We start from the raw sequence: 16738 nt of genomic DNA, 5'->3' as shown, positions 1-16738 counted from the left end.
AAGGAAGTCACAGAACACCAATTCAGAGCCTTAACATTGCTGAACTATGAAAGCAATCCTGGAGCCTCCTACTCAGGATCTTCTTGTTATGGGAGGAAAATTAAATCCCTATCATTTAATCTATGTTTAGTTTGTTTTTCTATTAGCTTTAGTCAAAAGCAGCCTGATACAGAGGCACAATGAAAGAGGCTCAGGAAAGGTAATGATTAGCTTGATGGCGTCAATGGATTTGGAAGTAATAGGATGTGTATGAGGTAAAATAAAAACTCATGGACTGGGATGCCTGGGTGGCTCAGTGGTTGAGTGTCAAGAAGGGCATAGCATTTCCTTTAAGAGAACCAAACTTGAAAAACATTAATTAGGGGCAGCTGGGTGGTTCAGTGGTTGAGCGTCTGCTTTCCACCCTGGGATCCTGGGGTCAAGTCCCCCGCATCAGGCTCCCTGCAGGGAACCTGCTTCTCCTTTTACCTATGTCTCTGCCTCTATCTGTGTCTCTCATGAATAAATAAATAAATAAATCTTTTTAAAAATCTCATGGACTGATTGGTAACACTATATAAATTCTCTCATAGTAAAACTAGGAATCCTCAACCCATAACAAATGAGTTTCATTTTTTAAACTTGACAGATAAAGTAAGTGTAAATGTATAGATGTTAAGTGGGTGGCAACATAGAATATGATCATTACAAAGAAACCTGAAATCTGATTGGCTGTATCATGCCTATCTGAATTTTTTTAAATCCGAAATTAGAGTACAAGGCCAGAAGTCTACATCAGAAAGCCAGAGAAGAATGAGTCAGGGTTCACCCGGCACTATCTGAGGAGAGGGTTTTGAACCTGGAGGTTGTGGGCAAATCTAGCGAGACTTGAAAGATGTTGACCTCACCCAGCAATTGACATCCTTCCGGCATTGTTTGGGGATGGAGGAAACGGTCTTCTACTATGATATGCCAAATCAGTTTTCCCAAATTCCAACAAATTAAATGTAGAGCATAAGAGAAACAAAGTGAATGAAACTTAGCCCAAACTCTTTGGACTGGTTACTATGGAATGGTGACTTAAATAACAAATAGGGAATAGTGGAAGGGGAGAAAATGAATTAAAAAGTTAAATTTGGTTTGAGCCACAACAAGTTTTAGGGGCAAGCAAGGATACAATGTATAGATCTCTGGAAAGTGACTGGAAATGCAGGCCTGAGCTTATGAGAAAATGCTCATTAAAGACAGACCAACTTTACTCGAGGCTATGAAGTCATTCAAATTGCCAAAAGTACAAGACAGAAAGCCGGGGCAGATGATAATGCCCATATTTGTTGAATATCTACCTTGTGTTGGGCACAATATTATTAATTACACAAGTTATCATGGGACACCTGGGTGGCTCAGTGGTTGAGCGTCTGCCTCTGGCTCAGGGTGTGGTCCCAGGGCCTGGGATAGAGTCCCACGCCAGGCTCCCTGCGGGGAGTCTGCTTCTTCCCCTGCCTACATCTCTGTCTGTCTCTCTCTGTATTTCTCATGAATAAATAAGCAAAAATCTTAAAACAAAAAAGAATTACATATTATCAAATTTAACCTCCCAATACCACTATAAAGAAAAAATCACAAAAGTCATTTATAGGAGAGCATATGCAGGTTCAGAGAACTTATACATCATTCCCAAGGTACAAGGTGTAGCAAAACCAGGCTTCCAATGCCAGTAAAAAAAGCAGAAGGCTTTATACCTTGCTCTTTCAAATGTACATGTTAAAGCACTTAGCTGTTAAACTGCCAAGATGCTCATTCCTATTTCAATTTATATCATTACAAAATATAAGACCCAAAGCATAAACACAAACTTTGTATAAATAGTGTAGAGAAAGTATTATTCTCCGAATTTTACATTTGGGGAAACACAGAAGGTCATATATAAAATCACTCCGTGAACCCTGAACCTAATAGTAACATTTGATAAATGTTATTGACTCCTTACATATGTGGGGAACGGAAGCTACTGAAAGCCCAGGTACTCTCAACAAATTTGCAATACAGTTGTAGAGATTATATAAATATATATATGTGAAAACTAAGAGTACAATACCAAATAGTACAGGATTAACTTTTAAAGTCACACATTCACATTCTTTAAAATAATCATCTTCCCAACAAATCAGTCTTCCTTTTAAATTTTCTCTATAAATAAGTCACCAAAGATCAAAATGTGTAATAATAAACTTCTGTAAGCAAGTATACTCAAATTTGTATTATTTTTCATGTAGTATATTCATAGCAATAGTTGAATATATGGGTAAAATCACAAAGGTTTCATGAAGTATTTGCTTATGCCCACGCCATGTTTACTTACCTAATCATCCTTATTTACTCTTATTCTATCACCACTAGGTCATCGACTCAACATGTCAGGGGATGCACCTGGAGTATACTAGATATCATGTGAGGCTCTGGATATAGGAAAATGAGTACAGCATTCTTCTTACTTCCACCAGGCTTACAATACTACTTGTACTTGTAAGAACACAAGCTAGACAGTTACCAAATTACTCACTAGAAACATACTCCATTAGTTTACAGTAAAACACGCATTTACACTAAATAAATTTCAACATGCTAAAAGAAAAAACAAGGAATTTATTTAATCCAAGGATTAAATTTCAGACTTCTGATTGGAACCAATATTAATGAGATGCTAAATGAAAGTATCCCCATTGCAGAAAATTAGAATCCTTTAGTATATTTCCCACCAGACTAAGATAAAAAAAATACATACAAAAATAAAAACCTTGCCATCTTTATATAATATTTTGAATTAGTTCTTAATAAACATAATGGTGTATTTTCAAATTGAAATACATACACTTAACAACCTCTAGGGATCAAACACAAGCATTCAAATGTGTACAAATGTGGAACTAGAAAATCTTAAAAAGAGAAATTAGAAGAATTGAACATATTCTTTAGCTATGATAAAGAAGGAAATCTGCAATTTGCAATCACATGGGTGGACCTTGAGGGCATTATGCTAAGTCAAATAAGTTAGACAAAGACAAATACTATATGATACTATTTACATGTAGAATCCAGAAAAAATCAAACTCATAGAAACAGAGAGTAAAATGGTGGCTATTAGGGCCTGAGGGGTGAGGAAAATGGGGAGATGTTGTTAAGAGGGTACAAACTTCCAGTTATAAGATGTATAAGTTACAAAAACCCAATGCACGGCATGATTGTAGTTAACAATACTGTATTATATACTTGAAAATTGCTAAGAGAGTAGATCATAAATGTTCTTGCCACAAAAAAGAAATGGTAATTACGTGACATGATGGAGATGTTAGCTCATGTTTCAATATGGTGCCAATCATTTCATAATATCTAAGTATATCAAATCAACATGTTGTACACCTTAAACTTAAACAATGTTATGTGTGAATTAAATCTCAACAAAGCTGAGGAAAAAAGAAGAAGAAAATAGTTTATCAAACAAAAAATTTAGAGGCATCAATAATGTCAGTGATAACAAAAGAGCAGTTTCTATGAATATAATCATCATACAAATATTAAAAAATATAGCTAAGCACCTTCAAGTTCCTGATAAATACTCTAGAGATATTTCACATCAAATGTGGTCCCCATCTTTATAATCAAAGAAAACCTTGCCTTAAATTCTAATAGAAGTGTCCATGTAGTAACAGGAAAACAGTGTTCCACCATTAACTCATGCTACACTTGAGAATTGGTTTTAGAATGATTTTTAAGTTTCTTTTGAAGAAGGAAAACCCATGAGGCCTCTAATATATGTGTTTGAAACATTCACACAGTAAAATAACATGATGAATATCCCTTCCTCTTCCCTGTGTTCTCTCCTCTCCTTTTTCATTAGACTGAATGCCTTGAACATCTTTGATATTGGTTGAATCTGTTCAAAATAGGAATAAAGAAATCTGATGGAAATTAATTACACTAAATTGTTAGGAAAGGACAACAGCAGAAAAAAATATGTTCAACGTATGGAAATGAATTACTTAAGGTGGAGCGCAAGGAAACAGTGGGAAACATCTCTGTCCAGACACGTTCAGGGTACCCCCTAAATAATACCCACATATGGAATCACCTTTTATGCCAATAAACAAGAACTACCCTCCTCCAAAAATATAAAAGGTTGAAAAATGAAAAGCTGTTTCTATCCCATCACATTCAGAGAAAACCAGACAGAAAAATTGAATCAAAATGATTATGACTGCCATAGTTCTTAGAATTCCTAGAATAGTCCCAATAATAAATATTCTTCCCATTGTTGTAAAAAAAAAAAAAAGTAATAATGCCAAAGAAACGTCAGTATGTTGGCCAGTTTCCCAGACTACATTTATACCTTGAAGAGACAAAAAAAAAAAATTATCTGTATCTTAGGTATTCCACTTGGGGCTTTAAAAAAAAATTCTCACCATATGTGAGCCCTACAGTAGAAATTACAGTTCAGAAAATCAGTGAAAGATTCAGCCAATCACACTGTGATCTTCCATTTTATTCATGATGGTCATACAGCCTGACCATGGACCAGTAGTCCCAGAATTTCACTTGAAGAGCACTATAAAAAAATGTGAATCTCAGATCCTGACTAGGTCTGTCTTGAATTATTATGGTGAATTATGGTGAATATATTTTAAATTAGTAAAGCTCAACACTGAATGAAGAATCATAAACCAAGGACCTAAACAAAAAAGTCTTGTACAGCCAGAATACATCCAGTAGAGTATCCTGACACTTGAGACTTGTGCCCATTTTAACCTTCAGTGATGGCCTAATAGAAAGGATAAATAGACAAATTGATAACCGGAAAACATTATAAGAAATTTGAAAGAATTTGTTCCTGAAACAAAAGAGAGAGAGGTGGTGGAGGAAGTTCAGGAAACAAATAAACAAACAAAACCAGATTTCTCTCCAGAGAAAATTAAGATCAGCCCATCAGCAGGAAAATGATTGTGCACTGAAGGTAATCCAAAGAGATGGAAAGGTAGAAAGCAATGCACTAAGTGGTGGAATAGATGAACTTCATATAGTAACAAATCCTATACCGAATTATTTCCCTTCTACCACTCATTCGACTATTTACTGCTTAAAGAATGCTCAGTATCATTTCAAGTTGTATTTCTCACCTCTTGTTTATTCTACACTTTTAAAGGTGGAAGGTAGAAAGAGGGATAGGAGAAAAAGAGTATCAGAAATAAAATTTCATTAGATTCTCACCTTATAAAAGTCAAGTGAAAAGACAAGTGTAAGTTATATATCTATGATGCAACGTAACCACTAGGAAAGTAAAATGTTCAATCAGTTATTTCATCTGTGTAGTATGAAATTCAGGTAAAAAGTATGAATTTCCTCCACAACACATGGATGCAGGAAACAACTGTGTGTGCATGTGTGTGTGTGTGTATGAGAGAGAGAGAGAGAGAGAGAGAGAGAGAGAGAGAATGTGTGCATGTACACAAGCGAGTGCAAGCACACACAAATTAATCTGGCTCTGCCTATACCTGCTAAAGTGGAAGGAAAGTTCAAACTGAATCATGTTTTAGGAACACTCTGTAGGGATATATAAGAGTATAGTCCAGAAAATTTGAGAAAAGGCCATCAGTCTTCAATGCATTATATTGACGAGGCCCATATCATTTATTCCAAGGCAATTTCCAAAGCTTGGCCACAGAGGCCTTCCTCCATGACCCCTCAAGACTGCAGAACCTAAGCATCCACTTACCACTGCCTGAGAGGCCCTCTCTCCTCACAGAACACTGCATGGCAGGATGGTCTAGGTTTGTAGTCTCACACATCACCCACATATGACCCTTCTCTCTATTCTGTGGAAGACCCTACTAGGACCTAGAAAATCTGCTATTCTCCTTTTAAACTCAGCTCAAAACATCACCTTCTAACCCTCTCTTCTCTAGGGCATTAGTGGATGTAAAAAAAACAAAAGAAAACTGAGTAAGAGAGAGCCAGTAAGGATATCTAAGATCTTTAGAAATACTATGCTAGATTCTTCTTTCAGGAGTGGAGAAAGGAATATCATTTTTTTTTGTCTTGGAAAACTGCAATAGGATAAATTTAAAAACAAGGGGGGAAAGCTCAAGAGTCTATGTATTAGCTTGAAACACACAAAATTGCCATTGTCTTAGTTCAAGATGTCTAAATAACAGCAAGTTCATGTGATTCAGCCAAATATTTTTATCTTAATAACTTATAATATTTGCTTGACTAGTTTTCATTAAGTGAATTTTTTTAAGCAGACTCCATGTCCAGAGCAGAGCCCAACACAGGGCTTAAACTCATGACCCTGAGATCAAGACCTGAGCTGAGATCAAGAGTCAGATAGATGCTTAACTGACTGAGGCACCCAAGCCTCCCTAAATAAACTTTTTTTAAATTAATACGTTATTTGAAGGTCAAACTCTGCCTAAACATAAAAATATGCAAGTGACTTACCAATCTTTCCCCAGAAGCCATTATTATCTAGGACAATTCTTATAGACATTTCAGGATAATACTGCCTAGTGTGTTGATCTTACCAGTATATAATAGGCGACTCAGGCTGTCAGCTTATGTTGTTACATTGGTCCAGCAGATGAAGAAAATTGATGGATGGATGGAAGGAAGGAAGGAAGGAAGGAAGGAAGGAAGGAAGGAAGGAAGGAAGAAAGGAAAGAAAGAAAGAAAGAAAGAAAGAAAGAAAGAAAGAGCAAGCCCAAGCATCTGAATAAAGTTCAGTTTTAATTTTTCTCCCAAATCATCTGAACCTCAGAAAGTGATTTTTAAAATATTTTCTAAATGAAAAGGGTTTAGTACATTTCCACTCTCTGTGATAACATCAGAGTAATTAATGCCATGACAACAAGAAAAAGGCTGAAAGGAATAAATAAAAAGAGAAGTTAATTTTTCTATTTGTTGCTGATACAAGATGCTTCAGTTTCTCTTGAAAATTAAATTATTTTCAATAATCTTTTAAATCTTCTATTTGCTTCACAAAGAAAACCTCAATTCAGTTCCAATCATCTCAAACGACTGATAATTTCCCACCCAGTTAACAGTTTTAAGCTCTCTGGAGCAGAGAGCAGGAGTGTCCTTTCTGTTCAGCAAAGGAATGAAGAATCAGAGGAAGGAGCCCCTGAACACTCAGGCTGGGCAGCCCTTTGCTGGTGGTCTGCAAATGGGCAGATTGGTATTTATTCAGATTCAAACTGAATTCATTCCAGAACTCTTCCACCAGAATACCAACTAGACCCTGACAGATATTTTAGCATTCTTTTACCAAAGGCTTGCAGGGTGTCCCAAAGCAGCAAAGGATCCAAATCTTTGAGGTCATGAACGTCTACTTATGTAGACTTTTCACAGTACCAGAGGAGGCAAGGTCCCTCTATCTCAGCCTCTGAAAGAGGTTCCAAGAAGACACTCTCCCTCCCTTTCTCTCACCTTCTCCCAAGCGTCTTCAGGTCCTTTCAGCTGTCTTCTCTTCAGTCCCTCTCAAAAAAGAACAAACCACTCTTCCCCCACTGAGTCCTGGGTCCGGTCCATCTTCTGCTTTGCAAACTCTGCTGTCTTAGGCTTCATTAGGAATTCAGAGAGGTCTGCTGTCTCTGTTTAAGCTTCCTCCAAGTCCGTGGTCTATGCAAAAGGTGGGTAGTTCAAGGTCAGTGAGGATACTTTTCACCAGTAATGTTGCAATTCACTTTCCTGCCAAATACTTTAAGGTTTACACCCCTAATCACAGAAAGGTTCATCTTCTTCCAAAGACTTGAGCAAGGCCCTGTCTAATCTTCATGAGAAATGTGTACATCAACTATTAACATGACTTTGGCCCCTATTCCTTGTGAAATAGTACCTCTAACCCTGTGATATTAAAAGCTCACAGCTTTCCTGGCCTGGTTTTTATTACAAAGGGTCCCTATATTAATTGAAAATGCTTCTGCCCGAGTCATTCAAGATGAATCTTGCAGGTTTAAAGAGTGTCACTCTGATACTCTAGTTTCTCTCATGACAACAGATGTGATATTTATCTGATGCAGATCTAGCTGACCTCTGGAAATCAAGCCCAACTAAATTCCATTTAGGAAAAAGCCCTTTTTACAAAACCAGGGGCTGGTTTATATGACCCAGGCAATTTCTTCCATATCTATATCCCCTGCTGCTGTAACTAAGATACCATACTTATTCATAGTCATTCTAAGTATCTAAAGAAAGGCACATTTATTGATCCAAAAGATCATTAATCTTGATCAAGATCAACAAGCTTTTTTCTATGACAGTTCAGATAGTAAATACAGTCCCTAACACAACTACTCAACTCCACCATTTATAGCTTTAAAGCAGCCATAGATAATACACAAATGAATAGGCGTAGCTGTGTTCCGATAAAATTTTATTTACAAAAATAGTCAGTGGGTCAGATTTAGCTTACATGCAATAATTTGACAAGCTCTTTTCTAGATTATTATTCCAAATTTTAGATTTTAATTTTTACAAGATTTATTTATTTATTGGGGGGAGGGAGAGAGAGTACAAGTGGGGAGGAGGGAAGAGAGAGACTCTTTAAGCAGACTCCCCGCTGAGGGTGGAGCTAATGTGGGACTTGATCCCAGGACCCTGAGATCATGACCTGAGCCAAAATCAAGAGCTGGCTGCTCGACCAACTGAGCCACCCAGGGACCCCTCCAAATTATAGATTTTAAAAGAAACTTTAGGTTTACACTGATTCAGGAGATTATCAAAAATACACGAACATATCACAAACCATCTCTCCCTTGCTGTCCTGCTTACCGCTCCCTTGCAGTGTATTCAATAAAATTATATTTTTTTTAAAAAAGTATATGAAGGTATCTATGAGGATAGATCTATTTACACACAAAATATAAATTTAAAAATAGGGATCCCTGGGTGGCGCAGCGGTTTGGCGCCTGCCTTTGGCCCAGGGCGCGATCCTGGAGACCCGGGATCGAATCCCATATCGGGCTCCTGGTGCATAGAGCCTGCTTCTCCCTCTGCCTGTGTCTCTGCCTCTCTCTCTGTGTGTGTGTGTGTGTGTGTGTGTGTGTGTGTGACTATCATAAATAAATAAAAATTTTAAAAAAAGGAACTTAAAAAATAAATAAATAAAAATAAAAATAGCCAGAGAATTTTAAAATTCAAGACATGAAGAAAACCAAGGATATGTAGTTAATGTATCTTATTTTACAGATGACAAAAATGTGTGACAGGCTTTAGTAAAGAACTAGGTCCACTGACTCCCAATTTAAAATTATCATAATCTTGGGGCACCTGGGTGACTCAGTGGTTGAGCATCTGCCTTTGGCTCAGGTCATGAATCCAAGATCCTGGATCAAGTCCCACATCAGGCTCCCTGCAGGGAGCCTGCTTCTCCCTCTGCCTGTGTCTCTGCCTCTCTGTGTGTGTGTGTGTGTGTGTCTCATGAATAAACAAAATCTTTAAAAAAATTATCACAATATAAGAAATTTATCACAAAACTGAAAGCAAAACATAATAAGCACATGAGTAACTCTAGGGATATAAACACTATCAGTTATATCATAAAGGTAGTATCTACAGAGTTAGATGGCATTCCAGCCACTGCTCCAATTCCTTAGTAATTTTAAGTCCCCATCCTAACACACACACACACACACACACACATCATATACAACATTATTGTGGGTTTCCAAAATCCAGCCCATGCCAACATAGGCATAAAAATTCAACTGCAATATACCTTGACACTGACCAGCAAGAGTTATTTCCACCGTTAAAAAAAATAATAATAAAGCACACCAAGAAGCCATAAATAATAATACTTAGAATTAGGTCAGTGGAAACTTAAACACAATATAAAATATTAACAGTGGTAGGTCTTTTAATAATGTATATTTTGCTTTTTGTAATTCTCTTTTGTATTTTTCTAATATTTTTCCAATTTACATGCACTAGTTTTATAATCTGAAAAAAGATCCTCAAAGGAACTGACACAGGACATGTTATGCAATACAAAATAACTCCTTGAAAGAATGATTTATCATATGCAACTCTGTATCACTAGATCCTAGCAAAATCTATATATTAGACATTCAACAGATGTATATGTGGCAGGTAGCTTGAGAACATTCTCAGTTAAACAGGTAACATTAGCGAAGGTATTTACATACTAAAAATTCTAACAAAGTCATTCTCATCTTTATTTGTAATATCCATTATTAGCATGCAGAACTATTTGGTTTTATTACAATCTAAAGTTATGCTTCACAGCTGTGTTTTTGTAGCTGTGAAAATTTAGTCCTCCGATTACATCTTAGCTGTTTACATTTTAGCTGTGAAATAGGATTTTGTTTTTAGCTAGCTAGCAAAAGAACTTTTGTAACATCAGTTTCAAAAATTGTCAAATCAGAAATAACAACTTTAAATATATCAAAATGTACCTTGCTTTCTCTCATGTGATAATAACTGCCATGTAATAATTAGTGAAGTTGAACACTTAAATTACTTTATCATTTTTCTCCCATGGAAGTGTCTGTTATGTTCTGAATAAAGAAAATACCCAATCTAAGGAAAATGTCATGGGGTCACTGCTGCATCTTCATTGATAAAGTACACAGAAAATTATCTGTTCTGACACAAAGTTCATATATAGGAACATAAAGAAATATTTTGCTAAAAAACAAACTCATGTGTAGTTTAATGTGGGCACCAAAATCAATGGGCAAATCAAGATTGAACTTGCTTAAGAGAGCTATTTAGAGAGTCTAGGATAGTGATACTCAGAGAGGTCCCTGGACCATCATGTTTAGATGGGAGCTGTTTAGAAATGTTGAATCTTGGGCTTACACCAGAGCTCTTGATTCACAATCTGCATTTTAATACCTTAGAGCATTCTTGTTCACATGGAATTTGAGAAGCGCTAGTCCATTGCTATTTTCAGCAAAAATTTTGGACATAATATGCAAATTATAGAATCGTAGACAATAATGACACTTGTTGGTCACAAATATTCCAGAATACTTGTATTCAGATTGTACCATTCTTACTGTAGTCACTTTTGGAAGCTAGATATTTACTTCCCTGACCCTCCATCCATGACACTATACTCAGAAAGTTCCTTATGGACTTGTTAAGACTTACAAAATCAGTGGTATTACCTTACAGTTTCACCTCCTTTCATACCAAAAGCAGCTTTTCACGCTGATTTTATTCACAAAACTAAGCCAAATAACACTGGACTCTTTCTGAAATCAAATCCATTTTCAAACATAAATATTTGTGCTCTTTGGGAATGATTTTTTAAAAATTGGGCTACACGCTCTGAAAACCTGAGGATGGAATTAAAAAACTGTTGAGATGATGGTGGCAAATTACAATAATGTACAGCAAGTGACTCCTTTAAAAAGAACAACTATCACTTATGTGTACCCATTAAGTACATTTTTATTTCAACTGGAGACCTCACTAAAGATTTAACTACTTAAAAGGGCAACCTGGTGAAGATCTTGCTGTAGCTCCTTTAGCAAGAAGATACCATGAGGTCTTCCAATTTGTCTTTGGAAGAAGGAATTTTTATAAAGGAAGGGAAGTGTTTCTAGACTGTGGAGGTAAATATACATTTGTGTCTTTGTGGTCTGGATCTTTCTATTAACAAACAAGCTTCATTGTCAGAAAAAGGAGAGGAATTGATCCTTAGGGGTAAGGAAAAGGGAAGACTGCTAGACCCCTGTGGATGAATCTCCAGGGGTTGAATGTGGACAGTGGATACCACCTAGCACGTCCTTGGATAGTACACAAACCCAAAGGATGGTCACTGAGACGCATGTCCTGTGGAAATGCTCATCAGAGAAGCATCCTGACCTGGAAATCTATGTAGCACCATGTGGTACCCGGAAGCAATGCCACAATGGCCCCAACAAGAGTTCTCCTGGGCCCAGAGCAGCCATGGGCCTTTTCTGTGGGACCTCCGTAAACTCATAGGATTCTTAAATATTTCTGAATAGGGAAAGGGATACTCCTAGGTTATAACATAGATATTTATGTCTATCATAAAGATAAGATTCAAGCCAATTCTGATTCATTCAGAAATATAAAACAAAAAAGATAGCGCCTGCAGCCCAAGTATTGTAGAATAAATTGTACCTTGCCATTATTTTCTGGCCATACCTATTAAATACGTTGAATAAAGACTCTCACTGGCAACAGCTGCCAAGATGGTCAATTTTGTGGCTAGCCACTGCAGAAGTCAGTAATGTGGGGGTATGGAGTAAAGTAGCATGATCTGTGGTGTGGGATACAAAGGGCCAGGTAAGGGACATCCATTCAGTCTTCTACCTGTGTTCATGAAGCTTCTTCTCTCATTCTCTCTCTCTCTCTCTCAGCTCCTTCTATAGTACAGACACTGCACTAGGCAGAAAGCATGTGAAGTAAATAACTGGTTTTTCTGGAGTTCATACTATTGAAGAGAAAGTGATATGCACTCTAATATGGGCTATCAAAGGAGGAAACAAAACAAAGTGGCTACATTTATAGGTTTTGGGGTCAGGCATATCTGTCTGAAAATTTACTACGCAAGTGATATTGGACAAGTTACCTAAAGCCTCTGAATCACATTCTCTTCATCAATAATAATAATTGCAGGACTTCAGCATTCAGTAGATCTTTATAAATATATTAGTGGAGTGATATATTAATTCTATCTATAGGATCACAAAAAGCTTCATCAAGAAATACATTTTTACTCCATCCCGCAGGATAAGTGCAATTTGCCAGATAAAAAGTGGGGGAACAGCATTCTAGGCAGAAAGGACAATATGGATTAAGTCATGAAGAAGCTTAGAACAAATCTCCCCAAATTCTGCCACTTTGGCATGTGAAATATTTTGAGCTGAAGGTAATCAAGACCAAGCGGGCAAAAGAGAAAATTTGCCCTCCCCTAACTTCCTAGAATTTAAATTGGGAGTCTTTTTCAGAATGAGAGTTTCTACCAGAGATAAATTTTATCTGAGTGACCCATCTGTATGGCAAGGCAAACATCTAATTACCAGTCACCAGCTCCTCTTACTGCCCTGTGAGCTGTCCTCCTCTCCTTTGAATGTATGTGGGCTTCCTGTATATACAAAATTAGATTTGATTTTCTCCTGTTAATCTGTCTCATGTCAATCTAATTCTTAGACCAGCCAAAGAACCTCTGAAAGGTAAAGAAAAACTCTCCCTTCCCAACAAGCCACAGGAGAATTAAAGTACATGGTCCATGCAGGGATTAAGAAGGGTTTAAATACAATCATAATAAAAGGCCTGGGAAAAGGAGGCTGAAATGATGATGAAAATGTAAAACAGGGCTGTGATGTGGCTGGCCACATAACCTCTTAGCAATGAGAAATCAGTAAATGTTTTAATACAAAGAGCAGAATCAGATACATATTTTAGAAAGATAGGTGTGGTGCTTTGCAGAGATTAGAGGAGGAAAAGTCAGTAGTGTAGGGCATCTAGGATAGAAAATATCTGATGAAAATCAAATAGATAGGGGCACCTGGGTTCTTCGGTTAGTTGAGTGGCTGCTTCTTGGTTTCAGCTCAGATCTTGATCTCCAGTCGTGAGATCCAGCTCCGCACTCAGTGAAGAGTCTCCTTAAGATTCTCTCCTTCTGCCCTTCTCCCTACTTGCGTGCGCACGCTCTCTCTCTCTCTCTAAAAATAAATAAATAAAATCTTTAAAAAAAAGAAGAAAGAAAGTCAAATGAGTATACCAGGAAACCCTTGGGAATTGTTATGTGGGAGATAGGGAGATGGGCAACAATGTACATGACTTTCTCTCTCCTTCTACACATGTACACACCCAGAAACATGTATATTTATATGTTGGTCATATAACCTCTGTGCCTCATTCTCCCCTTTCATTAAAGGAGGATATAATAAAATGTCATAAGGATCATATAGGTTGATACGTAAAAAAATGTCTGGCACATAGTAAGGATTATATAAACATGGTTATCACACTTTTTCCTATCACATCAATTCTTTCCCTTTTTCCCTGGTTTAATCACTGCCCCTTTCCCACTGTCAACCACGTTCTTTCTTTTTTTTTTTTTTTAAGATTTTCTTTATTTGAGAGAGAGAGAACACAGCAGGGGGGAGAAAGAGGCAAACTCTACATGGAGCAGGGAGCCCAATGTGGGACTCAATCCCAGGACTCTGGGATCACGCCCCCAGCTGCAGGCAGATGCTTAACTGACTGAACCACCCAGGTGCCCCTGTCAACCATTTTTATGTCACCAAAGATCCAGCTGCAAATTCTCAGGCCTAAAATGTTCAAGGAGTTCCACAACTTTGATTCAATTCAATATATTTTAAGCGACTCCTTCTATCTTGGAACAATTTCCAAACATGGTAAAGGAGAGTCCATGTAGAAAAGGAATCATTCTCTCTTCTCTGCACTAAGGAAGCTCACATTCCATGAGGGGGAATATACGATGTCCATAAGGTAGTAAAACGTGGGACACAATAAAGCAAAGACAATGAGAGAAGTTAGAACCAAATGCACAATGGAAAGGCACTTGACTGGGTATCAGAAAAACCCATGTTGTAAGTTAATGATTATACACTTAGTGGTCAAATTGCCTGGGCAAATTGCTGAACTCTGACTGGGTAGAGAGTGTACCGGTTAATCACTGGGGTCTGGAACCAGGCCGGTGGATTCTCAGGGGACTCCACTACCTACTCATTCTGTAGCTTGGGACAAGTTACTTTCTCTCTCTGTACCTCTGCAGTCCAGTCAATTGAAGGAAAAGGAGAATAATAGTATGTGCTTCCTACAGCTGCTATCTAGACCACATGAATTAAAACATGGAAAGTTCTTAGAACACTGCCTGGCACAAAGAAAAAGCTCTACAAAAAAAAGCGAGCTGTTTTCAATATTTCTGAACCTCCATACCATTTACCATAAAATAAGAAGAACTAACTTATCCTTTTCACAGTCTCTCATAGAAGGTTATCCTGAGATAATTTACATGAAATGAGATAATCTATGTGAAAGTGTTTTGTCAGTAGTTGGATACATAATATACAAAAGCATAATGTTATTTATAACATGCAATGCATAGGTAATACATCAGATAATAAATTATATCTTCTCAGAGTGTCCTTGGGCCATCTTGTAGATAGGAATGCTATTTGAAGCCCTTCCTAAATGTATCAGAACTAGAATGAAGCCTTTAGATCTATCTTGCTAAAATTCTAATCAGTGAAAATTGGGGACAATGTGGAAAATAACAAAAAGTGTTGTCAGATGTTTTTAAATAATCATCTGAGTGGGTTGTTCTAACCAATGAACCTGTAGGCACTAATGACCATATTTTTGAAATGATATTAGAATAAATATAAGAAATTCAATCTTTTAAAAATGTTATCCACTTGGGATGCCTGTTGACATTTTGCAAAGCAAACCATAAATGTACTTAAACCGATGATTAAAACATCAAAATTAAAATCAGCCTATCTTTTCTCTGAGTACCTTTTGCAAATGGCACAGGGAACCTTACACAAGCTCCAGGCACCTCTATATTTAATTCCTAGGAGCAAAGGTATTCATCACTGCATTAAGCATCCTGGTCAGGTACTGCTGAGTCAACCCCGTTCTGGGACTTTCCTTGATTGTGAATGCAGCATACAAGCCTTGAGATGTCATTATTCCTACATTATGATAAGGCACTCACTTATGCCTCAAAGGGGAGCAGATTTGCCACCCCAAAATATGTCTCTGTGGCATAAGGATTATTTTGAGCTAAAGGCAATCAAAACCCAGCAGATTCAGGAAAAGCTCTTTACCTCCTCCTCAGCTGCCTAAATTTACATTGGAAAGGGGCTATTATCAGAGATACCTTTTTACCCAAGAAAGTTATCTGCATAACAGGCTAACCTTTGTTTTCCAAACAACTTCTCTGCCTTCCAGTAAATGGCCTTCTGTCCCTCTGTGTCGAACATCTCTATCCCTTTCCCTTGCTCAGGATGTTGTGTAAGCCTCAATTACCTGGCTGCCTTTGGGTCTCTCCTGTAAGCAAGAATTCTGTTTTTCTCCTGTTCATCTGTCTTAGATCAATTCAATTATTAGACCAGCCAAACCACCTGGAAGAGAAGAGGGGCTCATAAAGTGCTTCTTGCTGGGGGAATCTTAAAACAAAAAATAGCAACATGTTTGCTCCTTTGCCCTTTTGTAAGCAAGAAAATTGTGTACACATAAGATAGGGTTGTTCTCAAGGTCTCACAAGCCTTTTTTTTTTTTTGGTCTCACCAGCCTTAACAAAGCTCAGATGTGGCCTCTCTAGCTCTTGATGTGTCACCTCTATAACCTCTCCTTACATGTATCCAAAGTAAATTACAAGTGGCTATTTTACCAACTGGTCCTTTAGTTGACTAGTTAAATGAAACTTTTGTCTCTAGAGTCATTTACCAAAGGGTGGTGCTAATTATTAGAACTAAGACTAAGGATGACCTGCAAAGTCTCAGTGTAGCCACTGGATACAATTTAAATTGAAATTCCGGTCTGTTAGGACGCCTGGGTGGCTCAGCCATTGAGCTGCAGCCTTCGGCTCAGGGCGTGATCCTGGAGTCCCGGGATCCAGTCCCACATCAGGGTCCCTGCAGGGAGCCTCCTTCTCCCTCTGCCTGTGTCTGCCTCTCTCTGTGTGTCTCTCATGAATAAATAAATTAAATAAAATCTTTTTTTTTTTTTAAAA

The 16738-nt window shown here is 37.4% G+C and overlaps 1 long non-coding RNA gene across 1 annotated transcript in view; it reads right to left on the bottom strand.

Annotated features, from left to right (window-relative positions):
• LOC112915511 (uncharacterized) overlaps window positions 1-16738 on the bottom strand; it is a 280787-nt gene that overhangs the window by 260678 nt on the left and 3371 nt on the right. The window contains exons 2-3 of the long non-coding RNA XR_011997039.1: window positions 13538-13694; window positions 7456-7647 (exon numbers count right to left, since the gene is read on the bottom strand). This is a non-coding gene — a long non-coding RNA (uncharacterized lncRNA). The remainder of the gene's footprint in view (window positions 1-7455; window positions 7648-13537; window positions 13695-16738) is intronic.

Source organism: Vulpes vulpes, chromosome 14, assembly GCF_048418805.1.
Source record: "Vulpes vulpes isolate BD-2025 chromosome 14, VulVul3, whole genome shotgun sequence".
NCBI classification, from domain to species: domain Eukaryota; kingdom Metazoa; phylum Chordata; class Mammalia; order Carnivora; family Canidae; genus Vulpes; species Vulpes vulpes.
Note: the sequence above shows the minus strand (reverse complement) of the source record. Positions and strands in the feature narration are given on the sequence as shown.